The sequence below is a fragment of the Canis lupus genome, chromosome 33, assembly GCF_003254725.2.
Source record: "Canis lupus dingo isolate Sandy chromosome 33, ASM325472v2, whole genome shotgun sequence".
Classification (NCBI taxonomy): Eukaryota; Metazoa; Chordata; class Mammalia; order Carnivora; family Canidae; genus Canis; species Canis lupus.
Window position 1 is genome coordinate 1,648,592 of NC_064275.1, and position 9,920 is coordinate 1,658,511.

At 43.5% G+C, this 9,920-nt stretch overlaps 1 long non-coding RNA gene across 1 annotated transcript; it reads right to left on the reverse strand.

Annotated features, from left to right (window-relative positions):
• Nucleotides 1-2,343: 2,343 nt before the first annotated feature.
• On the reverse strand, nucleotides 2,344-9,447 carry LOC118353233 (uncharacterized). Its single transcript, XR_004811784.2, has 3 exons — nucleotides 9,344-9,447; nucleotides 8,345-8,471; nucleotides 2,344-2,805 (listed from the first exon to the last, which is right to left on the reverse strand). It is a non-coding gene; the product is annotated as an uncharacterized LOC118353233 (long non-coding RNA).
• Nucleotides 9,448-9,920: the final 473 nt, after the last annotated feature.

The following is a 9,920-nucleotide window of genomic DNA, read 5'->3' on the forward strand; positions in this document are numbered from 1 at the left end:
GAGCAATCCTGGAGTGCTGCAAAACCTCTGGGTGAGAAGCAGATTCAAATACATCTAGGGTGCCCTTCTGCCCTCCAGCATTCATCCTATTAATGACTTCCTATCCCCAGAGCTAGAGATTTATAAACCAAGGAAACAGACGTCTCCCTTTCTGTTCAAGAGTTTGAAAGTGAGGCCCTGACCAAAGGAGTAGTCTGATGATGAGCAAGCGGTCTCACTGTCAATGTTCCTCATCTGATGATAATAAGCAAGAGGGAGGGCGGGGGGTGGGGGTGAATGGGTGACGGGCACTGGGGGTTATTCTGTATGTTAGTAAATTGAACACCAATAAAAAATAAATTAAAAAAAAATAAGCAAGAGGGAATAACAGTAGTTTTATTTATAGTGACTGAAATTCTCTACTGTTAGGTTCATGCCCTTCCAAATCCCAAAATTTACCAGGAGAGAAACAAACTAAAATGGAGCCCTCGGTGTTTTCCAATACCCATTACCAGGCCAAGTAGCTGATAATTTCATAGGATAATGTGCTTACAAGATGAAAGAACAAGTACAACCATTATAAAAGAAAACAGTGACTTGAATATATATGAATTAAAGCTGAATAGAAAAGTAGAAAAATTAAAGTATAATAAAGTATAAATAAAATATAAAGTATAAAAAGTACACTTACATATATGAAGGAAGGTGCTAAAAATCTCAAATAGGAACAAGATACTGAAGAACTGATTGGTCAAATATTAGGTATAAGAACAATAATAGTTGAAAGAAAGAAGAAAGAAGATATTGAATCAACAGCATGATGAACGGAGTTTAAGAACAAATTACTCAGCAGGAAATCTTAGACTCAGGCAATCTTTCAGAAGGAACAAGAAAAACAACAGTCTAAAATCATATGACATACAATTTAAAATAAATATAAATAAATAAAATAAAATAAAATAAAATAAAATAAAATAAAATAAAATAAAAATACCAAAGATAAGGGAAGAATTCCAGAGCTTCCCAAGAGGAAACTCAAATCATCTACACAGGGGTGGAATCACTTCACCTCAGGCTTCCCTGCACCAATACTTCATGCTTTATAGTATTGAAAGGAAATAATCGTAATGTGAAAAATTTATATCCAGCTATATTATCAATTAAATATTAGGGAATTATTTAAATAAACAAACAACAAAACCAAAAAAAAAGCTTCTCAGGCATACCACGCCGCAGCTATTTTGCTACAGTAAAGTCATCTTAAAAACAATCCTGAAGGAAGTATCGAAATAGGAAGAGAAAGGTGATTGTAAAAACAATTATACATTCAACGTCATCAAATGCCCTGATATTTGTAATCTCTAAAGCTAGAAACAAAGAAATAAAAAAGAGAAAATACTTGTAACCAACCAAAAAAAAATTCAAATAAGTAGCACCACCTTGGCAGGTGCTTATCCCATAGGACAATCAACGAAATCAATAGCCCCAACTCCGAGAAGAAAGAAAGAAGCTGACCTAGGTTTCTTGATGTAAAATCAAACCGCAGACTTTAATAGCATCTCTTCGTACAAACAATAACAACTAGAAAATGTAAAAAACTCATATACTACCTACATATTAAACATTTCTGGAAATTATTCCAAATTGGAAAACTCAAGACTTTATGAAGGAAATTTTAAAACTCCAATGTAGATCATAGATGAGCTGATAGACTGTGTTCTTGGGTAAGACGACATAAAGTATAAAGATGTCAGCTCTCCCCTGTAAACTCAGTGCGAACCCCCGTAGGGGTTTTTGAGCAATTTGATATGCTTACCCTCACATTTATATGGGGGAAAAAAGGTTTACAAATAATAGTCTGCATAAAAAAGAAGATAGAAAAGAGAAATTTTTTAGCATATCAGATATCCATTCATACTGTACGGCTTTATTAAAATTTCTATATCTAAATAGATATAAATATAAACACACACATGTGCCTACTGCAGTGACAGTAAGTTACTGGCACGAGCATAGATGATGAACCAAAGAAGGAAGATAGAGTCAGACACGCGCCCATGAAAACAGCTGTATTATTAAGGTGGCAGCACAACCCACGGGCACAGGGCAGACGGCGTACCAGATGGAGTTGGAAACAACAGCCCAACAGTAGATGAAGCGAGGTGACTGATGGAGGCACTGTCGTGTAACAGGAGGCCACTGCTGACCTGCTGGCAACACCAGGGGACTCAGGTACTTCCAGACTGCCCTGGAGCATGGGGAACTGACGCCCGGGACGCCCAAACCACACACCACCATGAAGCTCTGTGTTTGTCTTTTTAAGCTTAGACCTTAGATGGAGGGGGAGCTTATAAACACCGGGAATTTATTTCTCACAGTTCCAGAGGCCGAGAAGTCTAAAATCAAGGGACTGCTGAGATGCCATATCCCAGTTCATAGCTGGTCATGTTCTCATTGTGTCCTCACAAAGTGAAAGGGACAAAGAGCTCTCTGGTGTCTCTTTTATTTTTTTTTTCCAAGTTTTTATTTAAATTCAAGTTAGTTAACATATGTTGTAGTACTGGTTTCAGGAGTAGAATTTAGTGATTCATCACTTACATACAACACCCAGTGCTCTTCTCAACAAGCGCCCCCTTAACACCCATCATCCATTTAGACCATCCCCATCCCACATTCCCTACAGCAGCTCTCAGTTTGTTCTGCTAATATTAAGAGCCTCTTGAAGCACCTAGGTGGCTCAGTCCACTTAAATGTCCGACATTCGATCTCAGCTCAGGTCTTAATCTCACAGTTGTGAATTCAAGTCCAGAAATCGGCTCCAGCCTACTTAAAAAAAAAAAAGAATCTCTTATCATTTGCTTCTCTTTTTTTTTTAAGATTTTATTTATTTATTCATAAGAGACACACACAGAGAGAGAGAGAGAGACACACACAAGTAGAAGGAGAAGCAGGCTCCATGCAGGGAGCCCGACAGGGGACTCGATCCCGGGTCTCCAGGATCACACCCTGGGCTGAAGGCAGCACTAAACTGCTGAGCCACTGGGCTGCCCTCTCTTTGTTTTTATCTTATTTTGTTTTTTCTTTCTTTCCTCAATGGTCATGTTTTTTTTTCTTAAATTCCACATGAGTAAAATACACTACTTGTCTTTCTCTGACTGACTTGTTTCTCTTAGCATAATACACTCTAGCTCCATCCATATTACAAATGGCAAGATTTCATTCTTTTTTGATGTCTGAGTAATATTCCATTGTATATATAAACAACCTTTTCTTTATCCATTCATCAGTCTTTTTTTTAAAGATTTTATTTATTTTTTCATGAGAGACAGAGAGAGAGGCAGAGACACAGGTGGAGGGAGAAGCAGGCTCGATTCCAGGACCCTGGGATCATGCCCTGAGCCAAAGGCTGACCCTCAACTACTGAGTCATCCAGGGGTTCCTCCATTCATCGGTCTATGGACACTTGGGCTCTCTCCGTAGTTTGACTATTGTTGATGTTGCTGCTGTAAACACTGAGGTGCAGGTACCCCTTTGAGTCTGTACTTTTGTATCCTTTGGGTAAATCCCTAGTAGTGCAGTTGCTGGGTTGCAGGGTAGCTCTATCTTTACCTTTTTGAGGACCCTCCACACTGTTCTCCACAGTGGCTGCTCCAGCCTGCATTCCCACCAACAGTATAAAAGGATTCCCCCTTCTCCACATCCTCACCAACACCTATTGTTTCCTCTGTTGTTAATTTTAGCCATTTTGACAGATGTGCGGTGATATCTCAGCATGGTTTTAATTTGTATTCCTTTGGTGATGAGAGATGTTGAGCACCTTTTCATGTGTCTATTAGCCTTCTGGTTGTCTTCATTGGAAAGATGTCTATTTTTGTCTTCTGCTCATTTCTTGACTGAGTTATTTGGTTTTGGGTGTTGAGTTTGATAAGTTTCTTATAGATCTTTATCTACCAGCCCTTTATCAGCTATTTCATTTGCGAATATCTTCTCCTATTCTGTAGGTTGTCTTTTAGTTTTGTTGATTATTTCCTCAGCTGTGCAGAAGCTTTTTATCTTGATGAAATTCTGATAGCTCACTTTTGCTTTTATTTCCCTTGCCTCTGGTGAAATGTCTAATAAGTTGTGAAAGCCAAGATCAAAGAGGTTGCTGCCTGTGTTCTCTAAGATTTTAATGGTTTCCTATCTCACATTTAGGTCTTTCATTCATTTTGAATTTGTTTTGTGTATGCTTTAAGAAAGTGGTCCAGCCTCATTCTTCTGCACGTGGCTGTCCAGTTTTCCCAGCACCATTTATTGAAGAGACTGTCCTTTTTCCATTGGATAGTCTTTCCTGCTTTGTCGAATACTAGTTGACCATAGAGTTGAGGGCCCATTTCTGGGTTTTCTGTTCCGTTCCATTGATCTATGTGTCTGTTTCTGTGCCAATACCACACTGTCTTGATGACCACAGCTTTGTAATACAGTTTCCACAATCTGGCATTGTGATGCCCCCGGCTCCGGTTTTCTTTTTCAAAATTACTTTGGCTCTTTAGGGTTTAGGGTCTTTTTTTTTTTTTCCACACAATTGTTTATTTATTTATTTATTTGTTTTGTTCTAGTTCTGTGAAAAATGCTGGTGTTATTTTCATTGGGATTGCATTCCAAACCATGAGCATGGGATGCTTTTCCATTTCTTTGTGTCCTCTTCAGTTTGTTTCATCAGTGTTCCATACTTTCAACATACACATCTTTTACCTCTTTGGTTAGGTTTATGCCTAGTGTCTTATGGCTTTTGGTGTCATTGTAAATGGGATCAATTCCTTGATTGCTCTTTCTACTGCTTCATTATTGGTATATAGAAATGCAACAGATTTCTGTACATTGGTTTTATATCCTGTGACTTTGCTGAATTCATCTATCAGGTCTAGCAATTTCTTCATCCAGTCTTCAGGGTTTTCTGCACAGAGTATCATGTCGTCTGCAGAGAGTGAAAGTTAGACTTCTTCCTTACCAGTGTGGAGGCCTTTTATTTCCTTTTGTTGTCCAATTGCTGAGGTGAGGACTTCTAGTACTTGTGTTGAACAACAGTGGTGAGAGTGGACATCCCTGTCGTGTTCCTGACAGTAGGGGCAAGCTCTCAGTTTTCCCTCATTGAGGATAATAGTAGCTGTGGGCCTTTTGTATATGGCCTTTGTGATGTTGAGATATGTTCCTTCTATCCCTACTTTCTTGATGGCTTTTATCAGGAAAGATGCTCTATTCTGTCAAATGCTTTTCCTGTATCTACCGAAAGGTTCACATTTCTTTTACAAATGCAGTGTATCACGTTGATTGATGTGTGGACACTGAACCACCCCTGAAGTCCAGGAATAAATCCTACTTGATTGTGGTGAATAATCCTTTTAATGTACTGTTGGATTTGATTAGCTAGTATCTTGAGAATTTTGCATGCATGTTCATCAGGGACATTGGCCTGTAATCCTCATTTTTAGTGGGGTCTCCGTCTGGTTTTGGAATCAAGAAAATCCTGGCTTCACAGAATGAGTTTGGAAGTTTTCTTTCCATTTCTATTTTTTAGAAGTTTCAGAAGAATTGGCATTGATTCTTCTTTAAATGTCTGGTAGAATCCCCCCGGGAAGACCCCTGGCCCTGGACTCCTGTTAGTCAAGAGAGTTTTGATTACCAATTCAATTTATTTTCTGGTTATGGCCCTGCTCAAATTTTCTATTTCTTCTTGTTTCAGTTTTGATAGTTTATGTTTCTAGAAATTTATCCATTTCTTGCAGATTGCCCAATTTGTTGGCATATAATCGCTCATAATATTCTCTTATAATTGTTTGTATTTCCATGGTGTTGATTGTGATCTCTCCTCTTTCATTCATGATTTTATTTATTTGGGTCCTTTCTCTTTTCATTTTGATAAGTCTAGGTAGAGGTTTATTAATCTTGTTAACTCTCTCCAAGAACCAGCTCGATGGTATGATCGCAATCTTGTTTGTACTAGTTGAGGCCTCATTTGTGAAGTCTTCTGGACAATGTTCCATGTGTGCTTGAGAAGAATGTGTATTCTGCTGCATTAGTATGAAATCTTCTGAATATATCTGTTAAGTCCACCTGGTTCACGGTGACATTCAAAGCCATTGTTTCCTTATCGATCTTCTACATAGATGATCTGTTCATTGCTGTGAGAGGGGTGTTAAAATTCCCTACTGCTATTGTATTATTATCAGTGAGTTTCTTTAAATTTGTTATTAAATTATTTATATATTTTGCTGCTCCGAAGTTCAGGGCATAAATATTTACAATTGTTGAATCTTCTCGTTGGATGGACCCCTTTTTTATGATATAGTGCCCTTCTTCATCTTTTATTGCAGTCTTTAGTTTAAATCCAGTTTGTCTGATAGAAGTACGGCTACTCCAGCATTCTTTTGATGTCCATTAGCATGATAGATGGCTCTCCACCTCCTCCCTTTCAATCTGGAGGTGACTTTGGGTCTAAAATTAGTCTCTTATAAGCATATTGATGAATCTTGGTTTTCTTTTTAAAGATTTTATTTATTCATGAGAGACACACAGAGAGGCAGAGACACAGGCAAAGGGAGAAGCAGGCTCCCTGTGGGGAATCCTGATGTGGAACTCGATCCCACGACCCTGGGATCACGACCTGAGCCAAGGCAGATGCTTAACAACTGAGCTACTCAGGCATTCCAAATTTTGGTTTTTTAAAACCATTCTGGTATCCTTTGTCTTTTGCTTGAAGCCTTTAGTCCATTTTTACTCAGAGTAATTATTGATAGATATGAATTTAGTGTCATTGTATTACCCGTATTAAAGTTGCTATTCCTGTAGATTGTCTCTATGCATTTCTAGCTTTTGATGCTTTTGGTCTCTCTTTCCCTCTCAAAGGGTCCCCTTTAATATTTCTTGCTGAACTCATCTAGTGTTCACAAACTCCTTTGGCTTTTGCTTGTCTTGGAAACTCTATCTCCCCTTCTATCCGAACAACAGCCTTGCTGAATTAAATCTTCTTGGCAGCATATTTTTCCCATTAGCATGTGGAATACATCATGCCACCTTTTTTCTGGCCTGTCAAGTTTCTGTGGACATATCTGCTGCTGACCTTATATGTCTATACTTGTAGATTAAGGATCTTCTGCCCCTGGCTGCCTTCAGAATTCTCTCTTTATCTTTGTATTTTGCAGATTTCACTATGATATGCTTGCTGTTGACCTGGTTTTGTTGATTTTGAGGTGAGTTCTCAGAGCCTCTTGGAGCTGAAGGCCTGTTTTCCTTCCTCAGATTAGCGAAATACTCAGTTATAATATATTTAAATAAACCATCTGGTCCTTTTTCTCTGCTTTTCTTCTTCTGGGACCCCTACGATGTGGATATTATTGCACTTTATGGAATCACTGACTTCCCTGTGTCTATATTCAGGATCTAACGGTTTTCCTTCCCTCTTCTTTTCAGCTTCATTATTTTCCATAATTTTATCTTCTATATCACCTATTCATTCTTTTGTTCCTTCCATCCTTGCTGGCATTACAACCAATTGGTTTTACATCTAAGTTATAGCATTTTTAAAATTTTGGCCTGATTAGTTCTTAGGCCTTTTATGTCTGCAGCAAAGGTTTCTCTGGCGTCTTCTGCTCTTTCTTCAAGCCTAGCTAATATTCTTACGGCTGCTGTTCTAAATTCTTGTTCAGATATATTGCTGACATGTTCTGAGAAATCCCTGGCTGTAGTTTCTTCTTGATCTTTCTTTTGGCAAGAACCTCTATCTTGTCATTTTGCGTAAGTTTCTGTCTTGTGTGTGTTATGAAAGCTTGTTCTGTTTCCTGCTCCTCCGGGTAATAGTATACTATGAAGGCCTCATACACTGTCCAGGGCCTGGAGCCTCTGAGAGTGTTCGGGTGCATGCTGTGTGCACTCCGTTGGCGTGTTTTGGCTGCTCTTTCCCACAGGTCAGTCCTCTGCAGATTTCCTCATTGCTTGCAATGGGGCCTGTTTGGACCTTTAACTACGTGTGTCTTGATTTGTTTGTTAAAATAAGCCTGGGAGCGGTTGGGGGGTGGGGTGGGGTGGGGGATCCAAAAAAGAGAAAAGGAACAAAACAAAACAGACACACACAAAAACTTTAAGTCTAATTCCAAAGAAAAAGAAAAAGAAAGAAAAGAAAGAAAGAAAAGAAAGAAAGAAAGAAAGAAAGAAAGAAAGAAAGAAAGAAAAGAAGAAAAGAAAGAAAAGAAAGAAAAGAAAAGAAAAGAAAAGAAAAGAAAAGAAAAGAAAAGAAAAAAAGGAGCCTGATTCAGAAAAAGAAAGGAAACGTAAACGCAAACCTCTAAACCTGATTACCACCCCCCCACCCCCATCGCCCCCAGAAAACCTGGTCCTGTTTCCGCCACCACTGAGGCCGATGCTTTGGAGCACTGTGTGATGAGCGGCGTGATGCCTGCGGGGACCGTGCTGGACACCGGGGAGAGGTCGCCGGGCTGGCTCTACCAAAAATGTCCCTGCAGGACCCGGCGCAGAGCTGGTGTGAGCAGCGGCAGCCTCCACTCGGGGCGCGGCGGCAGCCGAGGTGGCCCCTGCCGGGGGGCACGGCGGCCCCTGGCCCGGGGAGGGAGCCGGAGCCTGCTGCCACTCGGGGAGCCCTCACGGAAAGGTGAGCCATTTCCCCACTGGGGTCCCAGGTCTCCCCAGGTGCCTGTCCTTTCCCTGCCTGTGCCCAGGCCTCCGGCGTGCTGGGCGCCACGGCCCTGCTGTGCTTTCTCTCTGGCCGGAGGCTGGGATTCACGGTCCCAAATCCCACAGGACCCGGCAGGTGTGCCCGCCCCCCCGGGCAGCTTTGCAGCCGTGGGGCGCCCTCCTGCCCGGGGCACCGTCAGGCACCCGGTGCCAGTTTCCTGTTTAGTCTGTGGCGCGCGGCGGGATTCGAACCTCTCAATCCCACGCCCGTCCTCCAGAGGGGCGCCTCCCAGCGCCGCCGCACGCGCCCCCGTCCCTGTCCCCGGCTGAGCGGCGACTGCGCAGAGCCCGCGCGCCCCAGGCCCTGGGGGGACCGCGCCCCTCTTCCCGCGCCCCGGGCCCTGGGATGCCGTCCCCGGGCCGCCCTGCACTCCCGGGCGTCGCTCTCCAGCCTGCTGGACGCCCCACGGCGGGCGGCCCCGGAAAGCGTCGCCTCCCGGCTGCGCTGCGGGTAAAACCCTGCAGGAGTCAGGTCCCTCGGTTCCCTCAGGCAAAGCTCTGGGTCGGGGGGGGGGGGTGCTGCTCGCGCGTGAGGCCGGGCCCGGCGCGGCTCCGCTTGCGTCTGTGCAGGGGGGCTCGGCGCTCTGCGGGCTCCACAGCTTCCCCGGGTCACGGGTCACGGGTCACGGGTCCGCACCTGGCGCCTGCGCGTTGCCTCCGTCAAGCCGTCAGGCCGAGGCCTACGTGTTGGCGGGGACGTGAGGTTGCAGCGGCGGCGGAGCGCGGGAAGCCGGCCGCCCCCGCCGCGTGACGGGCGTCTCCTGAGGAGCCTCCGCTCCCACTCAGAAGGGCCCCACCTCACAGCCGCTCACCTCACGTTCTAGAACCATCCCCGGGGGTTAGGATTTCCGCGCAGGACTGCGGGGGGGGGGGCTATTCCGGCTACAGCAATCTCCCCCCACACCCACGCCAGCGGGGCCGCCAACTACCTGAGGGCCCCGCAGACGCCGTGTGAAAATCGTGTTGACCACAGGTAACTCGGAGGAACAGCTTGGGGGCATGTTGGTCAGAAACGACTTCCCACATACAAACATCAGACCGACTAATCACGTCAAATGTGAGAATTTTGCTCAAGGAAGACACTCAGGTGAAAATCGGAGAAAAATGGAGAATTAGAAGAAGTTTTCATCGCCCAAAATTATCAAGGCTCGAATCCACAGGCCGTGCTGAGAGAACGAACCCGGACAACGAAGGCGGGGGGGGGGGGGGTGTCG